Genomic DNA, 24,127 nt, shown 5'->3' on the forward strand with positions numbered 1-24,127 from the left:
GGTGAATTTTTAACTGCAGGCTATGACTTGTAATAATAAAAAGTGAAAAAAAATTTAAAGAGAGGGAGAGAGAGAGAGAAGTCGAAGTAATTTTGAATTTTTTAAATGGTACCATGCACTTTTTTACACAATACTGCAGATTATTTTAAAATTAATTCAATGCACTATCATAAATATTAATGTCAAACATATAGCATTATTTAAATAGAAGTATTTATAAGAATTTGTGTATCAAACACCAATTAATAATATTCAAGATCTTCGAGAAAAAATAATTATAGCTTATGCAAAAATCTATAATAAATCCAAATAGTATAGTAGCTGCTAGGCACAATAATTTATTAAAAAGAGCAGAATTTTGTGTTGTAAAAGAGGGCAAGCAATTTGAAGATTTGCTTCTATAAGTTGGAGTTTTTTTTATTATTTTTTATTATTGTTGTGTTAATAAAAACAAAATTTGTGATAGATTTGTGATAGATTGAATTTATCTTGAAGTTCTTTTCAATGTTATGTAGAAAAAGTGCATGGTGTTATTTAACTCTTTAATGCATCAACATAATGATGATTAGTTACAAACGATTAATCAATGATTATTTAGCTTAATTTCTATCAGAAATTTTTTTAAACATTTTTTCCTCCTTTCTAGTCTCCAATTAGCAACCATTTTAATTTTTCTGGTCAAAATAAAGATTCATGCATTTAAGAATTAAAAAGTTCAAGGTAACTTTGATTTTTTATGAAAAAAAGTTTTTAAATTTTTTGTTATTACAAGTTATAGTCTGTACAAAGTTGAAAATTTACCTTGCTTTTTCTTAAATCGTTGGAAATTTAAAAAGTCGTGCGAACCGTTATGCTGAATACTTTGCATATAGAACATAGATAAGGTAATGCAGCGTAAATGCGCCAAGTGCAATAATTGTCGTGTACGTAAATTTATACGTTTGCTATGCAAAATATTTTAGAACTGTAGTATAATATAAGAGTACATTTTGGAGCTTAACGGATAACGTCATCCTGAAACGTTGAAAAAAACGTCAGAAATCACAAATTTTTTTAATGCAATTATAAACAATTTACGTTATTTACAATGTTTATTACAGCTAAGATTTAATGAAAATGTTGAAAAAATGGTTTTGAAAAATATTAAAAAATAGCTGAATTCTATATATATAAGATATTTAGCTCTTTGCTGAAACTGATGTTCTATTATACACGATATCTCGAATTGTCCCCAATTGACTTCTAATTTGACATACATATTCTTAAGATTATCTAAAGCGCAACCTAAGATTTTGAGAATATTGAAAAGTTGTGAAAGTTATAACAAGTTGAAGACAAAAATTCGATTCCTGTCTAAAAAATTTAACTTTAAACATTTATTATTTAAAAAATTGTTATCTAAAATATTTAAATATCTAAAATATTCTACGTTGCTAGATAATCTTGTTAAAAATATATGTGCCAAATTAGAAGTTAATCGGACTATTGGTTTTCGAGATATGATGTTTCCGATCATTGTGCATTTCAGTAAAGGAGCTTCGCGGGATATCCTATAACTCAACTATTAAAACAAATTTTTCCAAAGTATCTTCACAAAATTTTTATCAAACTGTATGTACCAATTATTTGAAAATGAAGAAAATTATTCATAATTTTTAATTGCATTGAAAAAAAAGAATTTTGACATTTTTTCGGTGCTCAGGGTTAACGTGAGCCCTTAATTGTGATACATTTTATCTGTTACACGTCGATTATATGACCCTTCGTCGCAATAAAAATGTAAATACACAATGCAGTTTATTATGATTATTCCATTTGCGGATGCTGATATCTGATATTTATTTGAAAAACGAAAAATTTATCTTTCAAGAATCAATAACACGGATCAGTACGTGTGCACGCGTAATTACAGGATTGAGCATGTAAAATTTATACGATATCATTCTGATCGCCCATTGTAACCTCGATATTTTTGTATTAAGGTTTTCGCTTGTAATTAAACTCCAGAATACGCCATCGAAATATTGCATTTAATATCAACAGTGTTATTTATCGTTGGAAACTGATGCGATTTACAACAAAACATGCACCTACATAATATACTTTGTGAATGTTGAAATTCGACACTCACCATTTTGCAATAAAATTCCTCGACGTCCAGCCAAGTCTACTGATGTCCAACAAGACCTAGTTGAGAAAATGATTTTAAAAAATATTAAAAAATAGATGAGTTATATGTACACACACACACACACACACACACACACACACACACACACATATATATATATATAAAATGCTTAGCTCTTTGGTGAAACTAATGTTCTACACGATAACCAATTGTCCGATTGACATCTAATTTGGCATACATACCTTAACAAGATTATATAAAGCGCAACGTAGGAGTTTTAACCATGAAACTCGATGTTGCATCCCGCACTGCGTCGTCCTACATCCAGTCATCGTCTTAGATATATATTTCATCGTCTTAGATATATATTTCATCGTTTTAGATATATATAACATTGTTTTAGATATATATTTTATTACACTCGCGCCGCGATTGATATTCACGTTTTAATAATAATTACGACAAGTTTTGAACGAGTTCGACGACTTTCATTAACGAAAGATGAAATTGGATCCTGCGAGATTCTGCGAAAATCTTAATACAAAAATATCGAGATTATAATGGGCAATCAGAATGATATCGTATGAATTTTACACGCTCAATCCTATAATTACGCGTGTAAACGTACTGATCCGTGTTATTGATTATTAAAAGATGAATTTTTCGTTTTCCAAATAAATATCGGATATTACCGTCTAGCATCGTTTTAGATTGTTTATATTTTATTACACTCACGATGTGATTGATATTCATGTTTCAATAATAACGACGACAAATTTCGATTCATCTTGGAACAAATTCGACGACTTTCATTAACGAAAGATAAAATTGGATTCTGCGAGTTTTCTTTCAATAAATAACTATTTTAATATAAGAAATCTCGTAGCACTTTGCGAACGTATTCGTCGCTCGATCAATTTCGAAATTTTTAAAACATACGCAGCTCGCGAATCGCGTGTAAAAAAATCGCGAGTGGAAGATCGATCCCGCGATTCGTAAAACTCACCGAAAATGTATGACGAAGTAACTGAGACTGGCGTAATACTCTTTCTTTCTCACACATGATAACTTCGTAATTTGAATGCGAAGATTAAGTACTTCGTAATTTTATTGCGAATACTACTCCGTAATATTTGTGTGCGTAGATTACTCCGCAATATTTTAGTTGCGGTCTCGATTAACCAAAATATTAAATTGGACTCTGCGAGTCCCTTCAATAAATGTCTATCACAATATAACAGATCCCGACACTTTGCAAACATATTCGCGGCTCGATCAATTTCGAAACTTTGAAAACGTACTCGCGGCTTGCGAATCGCATGTAAAAAAGTCGCGAATGAAAGATCGATCTCGTGATTCGTGAAATTCATTGAAGCTGTACGCAAATGAAGTAACCGAACCTAGCGTGATATTCTCTCTTTCTCGTGCACGATAGCTTTGCAATATCTTTTGCGAAAATATCTCTGCAATTCTGTTTGCGAAGATAGCTCCGCGATGTTGTTGCTGCCAATACTACTTCGCAATATTTGCGCGCGAAGTTTAAAGTTTCATAATAATTACGCAGATTTAATTCAACGACTTTCTCTGAAGAATATAGACGCAACGCGAGAATGGATAAAAAATATTTATTTACTTTCGTGACGTTTATTTATTTTCTTATGGAGTTTACGTATATTTACATCGAGCAGAGTGTATCGTGCACAGCAAACTATACAAAATTGAAGACTAAAGATTGCAACGATTACGGAGTCAAGGCGAGTAAATTTATTCGCGATTAGAACACACGCAAATGTATGTCTAAAAGCACCAATGGAAAGTTAATATTAGATTCTAATATTAACTAATATTAGATTAGTATAATAACGACGTTAATTGGAAACGAAAATTCGCGAAACTAGCAGTAGATTCTAAATTTCGACTTGAATTTATACCTTTGAGAAGTTTGTTTTCGCAATAATTCAGTTTGATTTGCTCGCGAAGAACGCGATCGCGTGACACGGAAGTAAACATAAACAATTGAATACGTGAGGAGTAGAGAAATAGTAACATCGCGGTGCGAGTATTAAATTTATCAATGCTGATAATGTAATCGCGAATTCAGCGCGTAATGCTGCAGCTCTGATGCACATTTTGCGCATTTTGCACATTTTGCGCATTACTTGAGACAACACAGAAAAGATCACACCAAACAAATATGCAATATTATAAAATTAGATATTAAAATATGGATGTTAACAATATATTAATATAGATTGAAGAAATATAGAAGAGAAAAAATATATAAATATATAAAGATAAAATATATAAATACATAGGTAATATAAAATATAAAAGTATATAAATATATAGATAATATAGATTAAAAAATATAGGAGATATATATGGAAAAAATGATATCTCTTGATTGTTTGAAGTATTTCGTTCAACGGCACGCATATACATGCAATACACGAGTGAAGTAAATCGCATTATTTACAACGAAATTCTACAAAAATCCACCACCTTGAATTTTCGTAATCATTTTTCTCTTATTTTTTACTCACACTAAATCGCTCTGAATTGAGAATCGGCTACATTTTGCCACAAGTTCTGCAACAAAAAATAAAACAACTTGATTAATTGCATTTAGAGATTTGATTTAAAAAGTAAATGTGTGTATGTATATATATATATTGGCATGTGAATGAAAGTTAACTTTTCACAATCGTAGTTCGTAATAATAATGATGACTACTATATATATAATGATCTATAATAATCGTAGTAATAATGATGACTACTATATCTTGTTTTTCGACAGCAAAGAATCAAAAAGAGTATAGACATAGTATATCCAGACTGAGTATTGAGGAATAAAGGTCGAGGTGCACGTAGAAAAGGATTTATTCTGTTTTGTATCCCTTTTCTCTCGTTTTTTCGCGCATGTGTACAAAGCGAAAAACAAAATGTACAAAACAGAATATTTTTCTATGTCGACGTCAGAAAGATTGTCTAGTTTTTTGTAACTTTCGGGACGCATCCGTCTTGTCCAATTGAAGAATTTATTGGCCAATAAGAGAATGTTCCCGTTGGACAAGACGGATGCGTTGCGAAAATCACAAAAAAAATCGGACAACCTTTTCGACGCCGATTGTACACTTCGACCCTCACTCTTCAAACAAAGGAAAACGCACGGTCTAGATACATTATGTCAATGAAGAAGAGTAATGTAACGAAACTGTGAATTTACCTTCGAGTCGACCCTTCTCGGTCGAAATCCTCCGGTGCGACGTCAGCGTTCACCGAAGCATGTTATGTAATGAAAAGATAAAACAATTTGATTAGTTAAATTCATAGATTTCATTTAGTAAATATGCAATATAACGCTCTTATCTCAAATCTTTTTGAAATTTTAAGAATTTATGCATTTTGACGCGTAAAATATATTTCTGAAATTAAAATTTGTCGCTTATGTGCCGTTTCTTTTTCTTAATTTAAAGTGTTATGATGTCGGTAAGTAGGAAAGAATTCTATTGCATCTAACTTAATTATTATTATATTATTGAATTACTTTATTGTCATCTATATTATAATCTTAAGACTTTAATAAAAATAGGGTATATTATTAATTTATTCAGTTGAATAAATTAATAATAATCCTTGACTTGCCATTCAAGATGTAGTCAGTGATGCAAACTTATGGCCTAAATTCATCAGAAAAATATTTTGGATCGAAATTTGAAGGATTATAATCGAATAATTTTAATCAACTTTGTACAAGTAAACGCTATCACGGAAGAATTTTTACATTATATATTTTAACATTTACTCTAAAAGAATCTTACACGAAAACTAGAAAATGAGAGATCAAAAACAGATTTTCTTATTTAAATTATGAAGTAAATTTATTCATGAAATAATTTCTATTAAATTGAACTAACAAATTAGTTGAATTATAATATTTATTAAATATATATATTTTTCGAAAACAAGAACTTAGATGAGAGCGACGTAGCCATGCATAATTATAGCATATATTTTAAAGAAATATTAGATCTAAACTTTAATCTACATAAAAAGGTAATTATTTTTAATATCATATTATTCATAATCTCTCTCATGTCTCTCTGCTTTAACCTATTCTTTATTATAATTTAAGCTTCATAAGGGATTTTGTGCTTTTGATTACATCAGAGAAAAGAATAAATTATTCTCTGCTATAATTTAAGCTTCATAAAAGTTTATGTTTTTTATTAGAGCAGAGAATATTTACAGTGAATATTTGATTTTTATGCAGTTTTTCCTTTTTTCATTTAATTAATAAAAGTGAAATTTTTTCAAAGTTTAATAATAAAAATTATCACTTTTCTGCTTACCGACACCATAAAATTTTAAATTAAAAAAAAGGAAACTATAAATGAGCGATAATAACTATCGACATATTTTGTTTTCAGAAATATATTCTATGCATTAAAATGTATAAATTCTCAAAATTTCAAAAAAATCAGAGGTAAGAGCGTATTGCACATTTACCATTCATTTAACAACACTTAACATTTAAATAACAAGTGCGTATTAGCACTTGAACATATGAATAGAGGTTAACAATCGTAATTCGAGTCATGATAGTTACTACATCTCGATTCTAGACAATAAAGGATTGACAAGAATAATGTAACGAAACTGTAAATTTACTTTCGAGTCAACCCTCCTCGGCTAGATTCTTCAGTATAGCGTCGGTGTTCATTGAAACAGCGTCCGTCTTTGAGGTTACATTAGGTTAAGTTAAATTAAGTTTGCCCACAAACTCTGATTGAATATCTGAAACAAAAAATAGTAATTTCTCATTAGTTATAGCGATAAAATGTTTATAAGATTTAGACGAATTAAAGTTAGAAAAACTTTTATGGTATTTCACTTTGATTTTAGTGTAAAGAAAATATGGTATTCACTCTCGAAAATCGATAATATTTGATAATATTTCCCATTGCTTACGATGATTACTGAATAATCTTGCGGCACCAATAAGTACTTATTCTTCTCACAATAACATTAATAAATGAAATAAAATACAAAGGAATCTGTGCGGATGACGCGGATGTAACAAAATTTACTAAGTCTCTTAGCGAAAAGGATCTTAGTGACAGTCTATTTCTTGATTATCAAAAATATCGTAAAATTAAAGACAATATGTATAAAAGAAAACTGTAATATTCTCTCCATGTATGGAATATTCCAAATTAATAGATATATTAATAATGAAATTTAATAATATTTTAATCACGTTATTCTGATCTGGATGCACAGAATATACGCGATATCGCTGACTAATTTTATAATTTTAATCGTTTATAATTTGTGAAACGAACGCATTAGCTCTTCTCTGTCATAATTTGAGTCTTCCTGACAGCTATATTGATAGCAAATGGTTAAAGAGACATATATAGAAAGTCTACCTTCCAGTCGTTCCTGCTCTGCCCGAATCGAATTTTGGCATTAGCATCACCCGCTGGAATTACGTCTAATTTTGTGACACGACCGCATATTCTGCCAGACTGAAACCAAAAACAGTTTTTTCTAATATAGAGCTATAGAGAAATTGCTTGTGTGTGATTCTCGACTAGTTGAAAGTACTGATACTCGTACTAATAATTATCCCTTGAAACTGAGATTTAGATTTAGAGATTTGGATGTGAATTTTTCAGCTTAATCACGATAAAAAATGTAATGTCATAGATATTATATGTTTCAAATAGAAATTTCAAAATTTAACTCTAAAGAAGGCAGATAAGTTTCGCTTAATTTTTCGATTATGACAATTTTTTTGCATACGATTAGAGCTCACATAGAGTTGATTTCGAATATGTAACTCTCTAATCTGAGCTTTTTATCATTTTCGAGAAAAATAGCTTAAAAAAGTCGCAATTTCTACAGATGGCGCTATGTAAACAAAAACAAGTATAAGCTGGCAGTGGTAGTTAATTCAACTATTTCGTATATTTATCGTTTGCTGTCAAATAATGGCCACGTTTACATCCAGCGACTGACTTATACTGTGGCCCAAAGTAGGTCTAGCCGTTTAGGGACCTAAGAATTGACGAAGTCGAATTTAGTCTACCACTCAGCGAAACAGCAGCGAATCGTATATTGAGCGTCGTGTCGTGCATTTACAGCGAAAAAGCAGACATCGCATTTTAGGTCAGGTCACTAAAATACGAAGCCTGACCTAAAGCTAGGTCAGGTCGCCTGTCGAAAGTTTATAGCAAACGGCCTAAATAATTTAGGTTGAATTTGAGATATAGGCCGCGGGCTAAATGTCCGCGTGTAAATATACCAATGCAAAACTTATTAATGAAATCTTGACGGATCAGTAATTGGCGATAATTGATTGTCAGACAGCACATAGCAAGTCGAAATAAAAATCATCAGTACAATCAACGGTTAAGTTGGATTAAGTTAGAAAGTTACATTTTTTCGGAACTGACTCGACGTGAACTTTAATAGTATGCAAAAAATTATTATTATCGAAAATTTTAAAATCAGACAAAATAGACCGTATTTGATAGACCGCCCTTTTTATATCTGAGAATCTCGTGTAGGACAAGTTTCAGGCAACGATTATTAATACGAATTTAGGATGTTTAAAACAAAGGTGCTAAGAATACGAAATCCGATTTTTCTTTTTTGAGATCTAATAAAAGTGAAATGCGGTAGTCACTTTTCAATTTTAGTGTGTTACTGTTGCTCGCACACATTCCAGCACGATGATCGCGATTGCAAAGTCCCGTAATACATTCCACACATATCTCAATTAATTTAGAATAAACGAAAATAATGCGCGAGTTCTCCCGTTTATGTTTGCCTTGGCGTCTAAGACTAGTGGCTTGTCTGTTAAGTACATTAAGTTACACACGTATGTTGTGTGAACTTCGGCGTACGTACGCAGCTCCGTTTATTTGTTGATTTTATTTCTATACTAAATATCAGAGAATAAAGAGTGACAAGTCCACAGTAGAAAATTTGTAGTTTATTTATTCGTCTGTGCGCGGAGATATAAATAAACATTGCTTCAAACGAGCTACTTAATTAACTATTAACCATTAATATCTTTGAATTCATATTTCTCTGACACGTACGTTCAGTTCCGCGGATGTTTTACCATTCGATAGACGGATAGTTATTAAATATTTACGACCAGCTACATTAATTTCTAGTAGCACGTTTCTCATCACTGTTATTTATTTAATCCAGCAAACACGACCCCGCTTTCTGAATTAATCAAATCATGAGAAATGCATGGCTGCATACGAATGCGACTGGCTGAAAACTTTTGGTAAGTATATCGACGTACTCTCTAAATTATTTAAAGTGAAACTTCACTCAAAGAGTAGAATGACAGCCGAGTCACTTCAATTCGAGTTATTTTTCATTCTTATAGAACAAATTCTCCACTCTAAATCGTTGAGCGAATATTTTCATTCAAAATTGAAGAATGAATCTGATACATTCTACCGTCATGCTAAACAAACTAATTCGCTCTAATTGATCGAAACATTCGTTCATAAAGTCATAATCTACTCCTAATTTTGAATGAAGCATTCACCCTTGTGTAATAATACTTTCACGTCTCGAGTGAAAATTTTACTTCAAGAAAGAAGGATGTCAAATTTGGATCGATTTCTGTCCATTAGAAATAACTTTAGTGGACCATAACTTTACATTATATAAATTATCTAATATACAAAAATTATAATTATATTACTGATAATTTGTAGAAACATTTTTTGGAAATCGCCTTATATATAGCCCAATAATTCGCTAATGTACGGTTTCTAAAATATTTACAGGTTTTCCTAATAAATATTTATTTCTCCTACTTTTTTTAAATATAATTGAGAGTTTTCTAAATATAAAGAGAGTTTTGAGTCTTTAAATCCACGAGTGATACCGTGAAGTCTTTATTTTTATTTCTCAGATTCAATTATTATGACTTCAATTATAATATTTATTTCATTGATACATTAGTGTTTCTGAAATATATTTACTGGCTCTCCTTCTCTCTCTCTCTTTCTCTCTCTCTCTTGTAATTTATTCCTATTCCCAGACTCTTGTAATTTATTCCTATTCCCAGACATAATCGAGAAAGAAGATTTGCAGTTTATAAATATATGAGGTAATAACGTAAAATCTTCATTTCTGTCTTCTTGATTTATGTGTGCAATGTATCATATTATCTTTCAAATTTATATAAAAACTTCTAAAAGAAGAATAGTGAAGTGTTTTGTGGCAGTTTTTGTGATATCGAATGGAAAGTAAACCGGAAACACACACACAGGATTAGTTACGTCATTAGAAAACGCATATCAGCGAATCATTAGGCTATAAAACAGGGCGGTTTTCAAAATATTCCCACGGGTTACCAGTAATATAATTATGATTTTTGTGTATTGGGTAAGATATAAATGTATAGTCTCTCTCTCTCTCTCTCTTCCACTAAAGGTATTTCTAATGGATACAATGCTTAAATTTTATACTCTATCTTTGGCACTCTATCATATTATCTATCTATACTTTTGATTATCACCGCAGTTTTAAGTCTCGATTAATAAATCTGACGATTGTTCAATTCAAACGATCAATGATTAATAAATAATTAATGATCACTTTCGCGGAAGCGCAAAAACCGTTGTCTTTAGTACTTACATTATTATGTTATTTGATCCTGATTCCACAGAAGGACGATTTCATGCTCATCAAGTGCATAATTTCCCTTTTCCGATGGTTTCGATTTTGAGTTACTACGACGTCTACAAGTGAAATTATTGACATTTGTATCAATCCGCATTTTCGATCGGTCGGCGTTATCGTGGCAGCGAGCCGGATAGATCATGGTTACGCGTGAATGAAATGCGGTACACGGCTAATTGCTTCCGAAGAGAGAGAGAGAGAGAGAGAGAGAGAGAGAGAGAGAGAGAGAGAGTGTGTGTGTGTGTGTATGTGTGTGTGTCACTTTGCGCAATACGTGACGGTACATAGTAGCACTCGCTACCCCCTCTCTGCGATTCAGATAAACACTGCCGCACTAAAGTTACTAGATAACATAAAGTATCGCAATCTATAAAAATCAATGCTTTCACATTTGAAACCAAAATGGCGTCGTTTAGCAGATACAGCACACTTATTGTAACTTATGTACAGATGTAGTGCAAGTTCCATAATCTGATTATGTATGGAACGTAATGTGATTAAATTAACTATGCAAATAGACGAAAATACCTGGTTGTATGAAAAACCGCAAAAACCGCAGCGAGAAAGGATTCTGTCTATTTCGTTTGCTAGCAGGCAAGTAAAATAGCGGAAGACGCAAAAAATAGTTCTAATTAATTGGGAAAGAAGAATTATCGGATAAAGCTTTAGTGAAGTATAATGAATGAAGTATAAATGCGTTAAACATTATACTTGTAAAATGCTCTAAAAACTATTCTTTTCTTTTGATATATAAATGAGTGTAAACAGTCATAAAATGCAATTTTCCTGTTTAACATATCTTTTCTTGTGAGTATACCACGTTAATTTTAAACAGCTTATGACTATTTATTGATTGTCAAGGGAAAGATACTTTTTAAAATACTTTAAATATTTTAAAATAACTTTTTATATTTTATAAATATATTCAAGTGATTTGATGTGTTCTTTCATTCAAATATCTTTTTATTTGATAATGGCACGTAAGAACTTTTAAAGCGTCATTTCTCGCTTTTGATGTCATGATCAACATCATCATGAAGAATATTCTCAATTATCTTCCTTTAGTTACAAAATATATAAATACATAAATACATCATTTTCGAATGTATCGTATTCATGGAGTCTGATTGCGTCTGATTGCGGTATTTTGTATATCTAATGCCGCACCACCTATTTGCTCATTGCGGCTACGCGGACGCATTTTAGAAACAAACAGTGCGCCAGTGCGATAGCAAGTGTCGCATGAGCGCGAATTTCGAGCTCAAACCTAATGTCGATGCCATGGTTATTCCTCGTGAATAAATGAGTCGATCCTAATAACAATCTTATGTCATTTTGCAAGTGTAAGATCTGTGTTAATAGTCGTTACTTGAAACTTATTTCATGTGAGATATTCAGATTTGAATTTAGAGTTAGATCTGAGTTTTCTAACTGAAACACGTGATATACATGACATTGCATCTGCAAATACGATTTTACTGAAAAACTCACATTTAGCTCTAAACTTAAGATAGTTGCTTCATAAACTAACTTCTTTAAAAATCCTTTCAAATTTTAATAGTATATATTACTCAAAATACGATCGATACGTGTGTAATTAGAAGAAGATTGATCATGTCGAAACTGAGATAATTAAAGTCAAAGTTCGCACTATTTACATGTATCACAGATATGAAAACCAATATATTACGTTTTCAATCTAGCAATTGTATTACTTTTAACGAATACAATAAAAGAAGACAATAAAAGAGATTAGTGGGAATATTATAAAAAAAATTATATAAGATCATTGACTATCTAGTTTCCCAGAAATTAATATGTAAAGTATACAATTTATGATAGCAATTAAATTATATGATAGCTACCTTGTAATGATTTTGTAATACTTTATGCACTATATTTCCTTTGATGTCCCTTGGTTAAGTATATTCTTAAAGATAGGATAGTTAAATAACTTTAAAGATCTATAATCAATATATAAAAATGCGAAAAATACGGTAAAATATAAGAAAACCTAGGATCACGATTATTTTGCTAATAGTGTGCATTAGAGTGCATCGAAACGTATAATATGTTTGCAAACATATTCCTAACACGGGGGCAGTTTCAGCAGTCCTAACTATTAATGCGTTAATGCGCGAAAAACGATTATTTCTATGTGGGTTTTTAAACATTACGTAAGTTTGATTGTGGTATTCACTTGTTATAGTGTCAAAGCTGCATATCATAAATTATATTTATAAATATTTAACACAGAACTTCTGTTGTAGAACTCCTTCTCTTTCTTTCTCTCTCTCTTTCTGTCTCTCTTTCTCTCTCTCTCTCTCTCTCTATCTCTCTCTCTCTCTCTCTCTCTCTCTCTCTCTCTCTCTCTTTCTCGTATTATATATTTACTTAACATAATTTTTTAGCAATACCGTCGCGAAACAATTGCTTTAAATATGAGTATCCTACTTGAAGCAAGTTTCAAGCAACAACTATTAATACAAGCCTAAAGCTAGAATCACGTAATGCACAATTTCATGCCTTCTTATATGCATGCTGGTCGGCAGTTTAGTTCACTGCGTAAATTGCTATCATTGCGTGCATTGGAAGATCTATACTGTGAACTGAATTGTCAGCATGCATGCTAAAAGCATGCATGAAATCATGTATCGTGTGTTTCTAGTTTAATCCTTCAGAACACAATAGTTCTACCGTGAGATCACCTATTAGAAACAAATAGCCTCAGGTATAGTGATCTCGCAACGAAACCACCGCTCAGCCTACGCATATTGATATATTCTATCAGTTTTAATAATAAAAAATATAAATATAATAGGAGATATATATGAAAAAATTAGTTTCGTAAAGAATGATTTCTGGACGTGTGATATGAATATTTTATTAGAATCTAAATTTTGAAGGTCCTGTACTTTGAAGGGTTAAGAAACGCCGATTCGGCGCGCGTCATAACAAGCACGGTTCGCGTGTACCGAGAAATGAGGAGATTCCCTAATAACGTATTTACGATATGTTCGAACGATCACACATTGCTATTTTCGACATTCTTGATATTTATTTCTGCACGAAACTCACTTTCAATAAGCAAAACCTATGAAAAACGCGGAACGATGTCGATCGATGTGTTAGTATCGGCTGTTCGACGCGAAAAGATTGAACATAGTCGCGCAATTTTTCACGTATATACCTCGACAGTTAGCGCCACGATATGAACGGTGTCGCGGTCAATGCTATTAGATGAACGTCCTTCTCGCGCGCACGCATCGAAAATATCAGAAAATACAAGAATGATCGTGGATAGAAAGATTGTCTGCTGTTTTTATGTGAACTTTGCAACGCATTTGTTTTTTCAGCAGAAGAATTTTCTCAAATCTCGCTAATAAAGAATAAGTAAATTTATTCGGAATAGATACCTATAAGTTTCTCCAAAATTTGTAAATAACTCTCCAGAAACATCCAAATAAAGCGGCTACACGCAGCACTTTTAAATAATCAAATTATATATTTTACTGATGTCACGTTCACGTGGCATTCAATACATATGCTAAAAAAAATATTCGTCTAACGACACTCGCGGTTCAACAAAGCTTGCGTGGAATAAATCTGTGTCTCTTTTGCTAATAAATCGAGGCTGCTTCCCAAGAGTGTCGTCACGTATATCTATGATCATCTTATTTTTTTTATTGCTATCCTATTTCCAATTCCCGATTAATAAATCTGACGATCGTCCGATCTGATGATTTTATTACTAGAGTGAGTCGAAAGTAATAATGAAAGTGATAGACGCAGATTCGACATGACGTGATAAGCATCGACTGCATGTGATCGAGAAATTAGAGAATTATTCGCTATACTTGTCTTAGCGATCATACATCATTATTTTCGACATTCTTGATACATATTTTTGCTCGAAATTCACTTTCGACTGGCAAAACATGTAAAACGCGGAACGATGTCGATCGAGGTATTAATGGCGGCTAATTGACGCAAAAAAAATCGAAGATGCCCGCGCAATTCGTGACATATGCCGAAAATTAGCGCCATCGCGCCATATACGAAAAGTGAACGCCATCGCGTTCCTACAATGACGTCTTCTAGGTTCCGTTTCGTAATTGCTTTACTATTCGAAAAAATTTACAGTTCGATAGATCGACAGTTAAATTTGTTTATAGTTGCATGTTTCTCATCACTGTTAATTAATTCAAAGAATATGCTTCAAAGAATATGCTTCCACTTTCTGAGTTAATCAATAGTCATGAGAAGTAGTTAGATATGAATGAGACTGTCTGAAAACTTTCGACCTGATAAAGTTGATGAAAAAGTCGGATTTGTGAAACTAATAATATACTTTCCTATATTTCATTCAATATCCTACATGCTCGAAGATCTTTAAATTTAACTAGTACGTCTAATTTGATATTGTTATTAGTGCGACTAAAACTAATAATAGATAGAAACGAAGTTTTGAATAATATTCGAATGTACTAACTTTGAGTGATAAATTAAAACGTTAATGGAGAATCTCGAAATATTGCTAGTCAAAATTTAGAATCTGATGTAAGTCTTAAAAATGCTAATATTGTCTTTTTTAGGAGGGATGCTGAATTAGATGACAAATTTGTATTTTGGGCTTTGATATTTTAAGTTAGTATAAAATTCTACATATGTTTATACGGCAAAATATATATAGGAAAAATCAGATGGATGCTTATATATATAACACACACTTAAAAGAACATCAATCGGCAGTTAGGGGGGCTAAAACATATAACAAAATCTGCATTTTCAGAACATCAGATAGAAACAGAACATAAAATTCTGTTTAACCAAACAGCAGTTTTAACCAAACTAACGCCTACTTTTTAAGGAAATATAGGAAATCATTAGAAATGATATCCTGCATAGGATACCTCTTAGATGGTTATTACGACAATGTAATTTATAAAACGATAAAACGTGAGGTATTTCTTGATGACAATATAAAGTGTTTTAGTTTTACATGATTAATATGTTTAAAAGTTGATAAAAAAATAAAACATCATATTAATTATATGATTTTTCTATAATATAATAGGGATGACGGACTTGTGTGCATCCGAAAAACACCATGTACAAAAGACGCCATGGAAAATGTAATAATATTTTAAAACAAATTATTAGGAGTTAAAATGAAGGTAAGGTATATAAAATTTTTAATTATTTATGTAATTAATAGCTGTAAATATAGTATAGTATATATACGAGTAGGCTTCCGTATGTTTACCTTAATTATGTTCTCGAGCAAAGATCGTAAATTATTTCAATTAGAAATACCAACCTTGGAATTTCTCTAATGTGTTTTATAAATATTGATTTTTCAATTTAACAATGTTCCTTAAGTCGCAATCCTTGCCTGGTTAGTTAACAGTTTTTTTCACTTGAGTTTATCACAAATATATTGTTACTGTATTTTATTTCAAATCTCTATTAAAACATAGTAGTATTAGACACATGTAATGTTATCTTTTCTTTACAGCTTTATATCAGCTTTTTTAAGATCTACAAATCTCATTGAAATTTTCATCAAAAAAGAGTAAAAAAAATAAAAAAGAGAAAAGAGATAAAAATCAGGAAGATGTAAAATATAAGACTCATTCTTTCATACATTTTCCTATACATCAATCTTTATTAAATAATTTGACATTTGCCAATTTCTTGTGTCTAACGGCGAAATTTAACTAAAATATATCAAAATAATCAAATATTAGGTAACTAAAAATCATTAAAATTATTAAAAATAAAAGAAAAGTCGAATATATATTAAATAATTCTTGAATGAATACTTCTTCGAGCTTCAATATGGAGAAAACGGCAGTGAATAACAATCTGAAGTATCAAAGTAGGCTAATATAGTTCGTACATTTCGCGATTCTTTAGACTCTTTAAGTTCGACAGAATTTATAGAATCAGTGCAGAATCAAAACTTCGACTCGGATATAAACACTCTTAGTAAATCTTTCCTCAAGTTTCCACGGAGAAAACGGCACAAAATTACGATTTGTAGCATCAAAGCAGCAAAATGCTCTGTACAAATGCTACACGGAAAAAACATCTCTGTTAATGTAGCTGAATTTCCTGTTACCTGGGAACTAGACGAAAAACTCGGTTGTAGGAACAGAAAGATTCCTGTAGGAGGTTTCTACTCAGCCAAGTGCTCTCTCAGTTTTAACCTCAACCGAGTTTTAACGCAACTGAATGTTCAGCCCAATTTTTTTTTGGGTCAAGGTAACAGAGATTATTTTTCATCAGCGAGTTTTTCGTCTGGTCTCCATTTAGTTACACGAACTGAAATCTTTTTTCCGTGTATATCTTGAGATTTTTCACTGACCTGTATATTTTTGACGAGATATTTACAGACTAAACATAGAATTTTAAATTTTGACTCGGGATAAAACTATACAAACTATTGTTTTAACTTGGTGCTAGAAATAATGACCTATTGTCATTTCTTTCCCGCTGAGGCTTAAAGAAATATTTATTTAAGAGGAATTTAACATGCGTGATAGTCACTGCTATTCGTGTTTACATTGGAATTACACGCCGATAGAAGCGATAACAAGATAAACAAGCTCAACGAGGCGATCAATGGTTATCGTTTCGTAGTTACTTCTATCACCAATTCTTTTCCCTTGTAGCGGTCGCGCCCCCGCGATCCAAGTTGGCCAAAGTCTTCGCGATCCTTTGTTAAGGATTACAAACGTTACGTCCATGGCACAATCCTCTTTTCTAAATTAACCTCCCTCGGTTTCGGCCGTCGAGCCACGCCACGGCGGAGTCCATTATCGTCGCGGATACCGACATTTCCCCCTCCCCCCCCTTTCGCTCTCTCTTTCATTTCCCCACCCTCTTTAGACGAGGGGTAGATTCTCCTTTCTTTACGACGGCGGTTTTGGCAACAAGCTCGTCGTAAATTCGGCAGATAATTCTTCCACTCTGGCGTTAACCTACATTAGGAGCGATTTATTATAGTTTATAACTTTACGGTCTTCGGCGTCTTTCCTCGCGACTAAGTTGAACTTTGCGAACTCAGTTCTCTGAGTGTGGAGACCGCGAGCTTGCCAAGTGGCTTGCCGAGCGGCCACATCTCCGTTCGGGAAAAAAGATTTCTCGCGAAGCTGTAGCTTACAAAGTGGTTCTGGGCGCGAGATTTTGCGAGTGTACGAGCCGCGAAACGTTATCGCCACCATCGACCGTCCGTTATCAACTGCAGTCACGTATCTCGCTGCTCGGTGTTCGCCGTAAGAGGTTGAGCGTGCATTCGGTGGAACCTCGCTCATCGACGGCATCTCGTGGCGCCGAATGGTCTTTGAGATTCAGCAAGTTCCAATTTCTGTTCCCTCCTCGTCGTCGCGTTACTCCGAGGAAGAATAGCTGTCGACATACGCGTGTCTGATAAAGCGAGACACGAAATTTCATTAAATTGAGATTAAATCGTTAAGGTTCGATCGTGTCAACGTAGAAGAGAGCGAGAAGAGCGTCAAATTGCTTTATTTTCAAAGAATAAAATTACATCGTCAAAGGGCGTTTACCATTTCCAGCGTGCTTAAAAAAAAAATCGAGAACAAAATATTAAGGTAAATAAATCTTGTCGAAATTTTCAAGCAGAAAGAGAACCCGAGAGCTCTTTGATCGAGAGCAATCACTCGAATCCCGCGACTGCCTTGTGACGAGTAAGAGCGAATGAACGACAGACACACCACCACCGTCGTTCGTACGGAACATACTGTGACACTTGCGTTTGTTAGCTAAGATATTTAGGTTAATGAGAAGTTAAGCTATACTATAACATAGATATGCGCCTAATGCACATTCCGTGCGCGTCTGCATTGCGTTCCCCACGTTAACGAAACACGCATTGTTATGCCGCGTCAGCTTTCTGAATTACCATTCATCTTTACTGACAGGCGGCATGTAAATCTATTTCTATACTATTCCAAGTGCATCCGCACGGACGCCCATTCGCTTCGGGGAGCTGTGCATTTAATATGATCGCGATAGTGTCCCAATACCTCCCGAATGAAAAATATCTCCATTCATCGTGGTATTGTCGCTGGATATTTTATTCCGACTTAGTGTCATGTGCACGCAAAGAAAGGGACATTCTTGTTTTGAAAATATCTTTACTTTTCACATGTAAATCTTAAAATGAGATCACGTAGTGTTAAACGGAGATAAGTGACTCGCATTCAAAACATTTTACGTGATTCAACAAATAAAAGTATATTCTTACTATTTAAAAATAATTTCCAGGAATGGAAAGCATAAAATATTGCATCGAGAATATGTTTTTAAGTGTCAGCAAAAGATATTATTATAATCAGAATAATTATATTTTATTTCTTACGAGATTATTATAATATTTAAATAAAATTGTAACATTGTTGTAATCGAAGACTTTAAAATTTTTCTAACAAAATAATATATTGTTGCTTATGTATAACAAAATTGTTAAATTGAGTATTCTAGTTTTAAGGAAATGCTCTGGAGTCGAAATCTTTACCGGCAGAATATTGACTTTTTTTCTGCAAAGTTTACATTGTATTGGTTACACAGAATTACAAATACTTTTACACAATAAAAATACGTGCGAGAATAAATTGAAACATTGCTGAATATATGACAAAAACGATAAAAAACTTCAAAGTTATCGCTTCGAGGGTAAATCAGCCTGTCGGATGCTGTCAGCTAAAGCAAATATTTGCCTCATACAAAAGACCTGTACGCGATATACTAAACGCGAGTTTGCTTCGTTAAAAAAAACTTCAAAGAACATTACTGTATCTTTGCATCTGAATTTAAAAACTTAAAGATATCGGAAAAGTTTGCAGGATTTCTATATATGCATTAGATTTTTCGCTAAATACGGTAAGATAAAGCAACGTATATTTGTGCAAAATCTGTATGTATAAAGAATGTGAAAGTAAAGATAACGTGATTATATTATTGACGATCGTCTCTACATTATCGAATGTTTTTGAGTTTGCCATCAACTTTTTTTAAACACTAGAACAATGCTTTATGTATTTAGCTTTTGTAAAAATATTTTTTGAATATATTTATTTTCATCACTTTTTTACTGTATAACTTAAAAATTTTTATGAGAATATGTCTTAAAGTGACATACCTACAGTATGCGATAGGTGCGATATTCTGTGACTAACATAACTTGATTCTAATCTCCTATTGCGTTTGTGCGAGGTGCGTTTGTTTATTTTAAAGTTTAATTTTGTTTAAAAATATAACATATGTAAAATATGTGAGAAATGAAAAAGATGGAAATGCCAAAGATATGTTTTTATTTAATTATATTTCTCTTTCGTAACATTATATTTTGAATAAATGAATATTATTCAACCATTAAATGCATTAATGAACTATTTATTATCAAATATTATTATATATGCACTATTTATTATCATATATGCAATACATATTATATATGCAATACATATTATATAATATATCCAATAGGTATGTTGTTTTTGGCACCCATTCTTTTTGAACTCCGAATTTTTGTGCGTTTTACAAAAATATTTTTTGTTTTAAATCTAGAAACAATTTCAGTAAAAATATGATATTATTTGATAGCGGGTACTTCCAACTACATGTATATATATTTACATTTATATTTTGAGCTTTAAATTAAGCCATAACCTCCAAAAACAAAGTGATATGTCGCTTTTGGTATCTTTATAAGCTGCGGAACTTTTTGGTTAGGCAAATATTAGTGATAGCTTGAGATTTTATATTTAAAATTCTTTTTTTCATTCTCGTTATATATTGAACAATGCTCCTATTTATTTTTGCATGTAACTGTTTTTTACTTCCATTGTGTAAAAGTATTTTTAATTCTGCATCATCAATACGATGTAAATTTTGCAGAAAAGTATTAATATTTTGTCGGTAAAGTTTCCAGTTTCAGCATTCTTTTAAGTGGATTAGTATCCTCTTGAGTTAATTTTTTTGGTGCATTTTTTTGCGTTTTTGCGTACATTTGGCACTAGTAAACCAAAATGTTCGATAACTGGACGAAGCTTGCAGCTTCAATTTTTTGCGGTAACTATCTTGTGTCGCGTGTCATAATTCCCGTGCAAACCCGTCATCCAAAATTCCATCTATCGCGGCTGATGCATAATCCGATTTGACGCAGTCTGATGACGATAGGTCGACGCGTTACCCTCATTAGGCAACTCCGGGGGCTTGATCCTTCGCGGAATTCACCTTCCGGGGAGCGCGGGGTTCTTCGCGGTCGAGTTTACCGTGTCTTAATTCTTTTTCGCGTGAGCCAACGCCAACCACCGATCGCATTTTCTCGTTGGCTCGCGTGATATGAGAAGGGATGGACCCGACCGTCGACATAGCCAGAATACCGACGAAGATCAGCCAAAGATGTTCGGCGTAAGACTCGCCGTTACGCTCGCAGGTGAAATCCTATTTAGCTGCGATCCCTTTAATCCGCACTGGGAACGGATTATGGAGATAATTTCGCCGAGTCGTTCCTAATCAGCTTTCATTTACCGCAGCCCGACATGAAATTCGCTGAATCTTTGACTGTACGTCGGGAGATAAAGATCGCGAACTACAAATAGAGATTTTCGCCTCTCGAGATATTTTGAGCCGGTCGTTCTCTACAATGACAGTAATGTCGTTAATGACACACCGGCATTGATTCACGGATAAAAACGGCGTGTCAGGGGAGGAAGGAAAGGAAGAGAGAGAGGGAGGGAAAGCACAGGTCGTTGGAAAACGACAATTATATTTTAAAGTCGTGGCACTAGTCTGCGAATCGATCATATGTCTGTTCCCTTCATGTAAACTCGTGCAAACTAAAGAGGTTCATTGACAAATTCGATAAAACTTTTCAGTTTGCACGAGTTTGCGTGAAGGAAACGAATGCATGATCGATATCACTACGACTTCAAAAAACGTAACTGCGACCGCATTGTAGACGATCCTCACGAGTTGTATTATACGTTTGAAGGGGCGCGAGATAATTTGGCGATGCTACGCGCAATTTCTCGAGTTTTGCAAACGTAGGAAACAAATGACGTAATACGACGCGAGCGGAACACCTCCGGCCATGCACCCTTCTCGGGATCCGCTGCTCTCTCGCGCGCTTACACGTCGACGTTTCCGTTAACGTAACGATGTCGTAAATGACATCGTATCACGCGGAAGCCATTACCGCGCGAGTAGATAGATTCTCCGCGAGGTCGATATCGCCCGTTCACGGCAGGGGAGCCCGCCTGGCTGATCGATATTAATCGCATTCCGCTAGTGGTGACGGGTACCTCTGATTGACGACGACGACGATTAATGCGGGTCGTCGGATTATGCCGATGATAAACCGGCCAGCTCCCACGCCGGTATACGCACGCTGGTAGTTACAGAGAACGTGCGGACCGCGTGTGTTTACGTTCGCCAATTTACATGACCGGAGGCGTGAGAGCGCGCGCCGGCTCTCTCGCTACTTCACGGGCCATCACGCTCGCGTACTCAAGCACCACCTGAGTCGGGGGTCACGGATGGACAGTACTGTCCGAACGGAATTTCCATCTGTCGCCGTCGTCGACCTCTACGTCGCGCTCGTCCTCGTCGTCGTTATAGCGAATCAGCCGTACAAGTCCGGTCACTCTCGTGGTTGCTCCCGTCGCGCGGCATACCCGTCCACGGAATCGGCGCACGGACGAAGAACAGACGGACTCGGTGAATAATTCATCGAGTTTCAGGCCGTACGCGAGAGCGCGCGCTTCTGCGGCCCGCGCGACTAGCGAGGAATAACCGCGTCGCGGTGCTCCGCTGTCCGCTCTCGTTCTTCCTTTTTTCTACTTTTTCCTTTTTTGTCTTTACTTCTTTGCTTTTGGAATTCATAGTTCGTTAGCGTCGGGCCAAACAGAACGCAGACGCGGCCGGCATGCATTCGTCGTTAATCGCGAATGCGCGCTGATGGTGATGGTGGTGGAGGTGGTGGTGGTCGTCGTCAGAAAGAATTGCGACACGCTGCGGCAGCAATCAGATTTAACGACGCCGGCGGTTCGCGCGACGAAATTAACCCCTCCGTAACGGCATCAATTTTTGTTCGGTCGCGGAAACGGCACCGCGGCGGCCGGTCGAAGTTCTTTTCGCGAAGAATGACTGCTGGCCGATCGGTCTGTCAAATCCATTCTCTTTAAACTACAATCGTAGTGTCTTCTTCGCTGAAATTCTGTACTTATAACTGATAGTTCGGTTATAAGCACTGCAATCAGTAAAATCTTGCTGAAAAAATATCAGGTAATAGTAGCAACTCTTCCTGCTATTGACGCAGATTGCAAGTGCAGACAGTGACATCGCATGGAGTCGTTAACCCTTTGACCCATAGCGGCTTTCTTTATTTTTAGTGATTTTAACTAACGTATCGATAGACACAATCGATTATATTATTATTATATACTCTTACATAAACATAAAGAACTAAAGATAAGTAAGACATAATTTGAATATTTAATTGTTTAATTATTATAAGAAATAAAAATTTAATTAAATAAAAATAAAAAGACACTTTTTTTCAGAGAAATATCATTTTAGGATTAACTATTAGGAATTGATATGTCGAAACGTTAAAAGTTTATTAAGAACAATTAACAGTCTTTACATATTTTTTTTTCAATTTATTTTATATATTTTTTTTCAAAATTTTTCGTAAGCCTTATTTTTTACAATAAACCATTGAGGTATTTATAATATTCCTACTTTAACTTTTTTGACAAAAGATGTGACTAAGACTCGTCCCTTTTACATGAGACTTTATAAAACTTTAAATATTCTATAAATGAATAATGTATCGATTTGTGTGTGTGAACCTCTTACCACGAGTAGATTAAAAATATAAAATCTTATTAATATAATATTGATTCAATCAGAAACATTTTACCTATTCACTTTGAGAGTTCAGAAGAAGATTACAAAATGAAACCGAGAAGAATTACCGAATTGTGTTGTCGATAAAATGAGATGACACAATGACTTTTCGTGCGTTTAATTAATTATAGCATCATTAAAAAGAGAGTCCAATGTCCATTTAACAATCATCGAGAATTAAAAATTATCGATTTTACTATTACAAAATTATTGCGTCGTCTTAATTATTGCTTTGTGAATATATTTAATTGGTATTTTCTGAAAGAGCGAGAGAGAGAGAGAGAGAGAGAGAGAGAGAGAGAGAGAGAGAGAGAGAGAGAGAGAGAGA

At 33.7% G+C, this 24,127-nt stretch overlaps 1 long non-coding RNA gene across 1 annotated transcript in view; it reads right to left on the reverse strand.

Annotated features, from left to right (window-relative positions):
- Positions 1 to 6,183: 6,183 nt before the first annotated feature.
- The window catches only part of LOC116850210, a 24,827-nt gene continuing 6,883 nt past the window's right edge, over positions 6,184 to 24,127 (reverse strand). The window contains exons 2-3 of the long non-coding RNA XR_004379283.1: positions 7,566 to 7,664; positions 6,184 to 6,930 (exon numbers count right to left, since the gene is read on the reverse strand). This is a non-coding gene — a long non-coding RNA (uncharacterized LOC116850210). The remainder of the gene's footprint in view (positions 6,931 to 7,565; positions 7,665 to 24,127) is intronic.

This window comes from Odontomachus brunneus, unplaced genomic scaffold (assembly GCF_010583005.1).
Source record: "Odontomachus brunneus isolate Ranch 3 - 2012 unplaced genomic scaffold, Obru_v1 Obru_scaffold_137, whole genome shotgun sequence".
NCBI lineage: Eukaryota > Metazoa > Arthropoda > Insecta > Hymenoptera > Formicidae > Odontomachus > Odontomachus brunneus.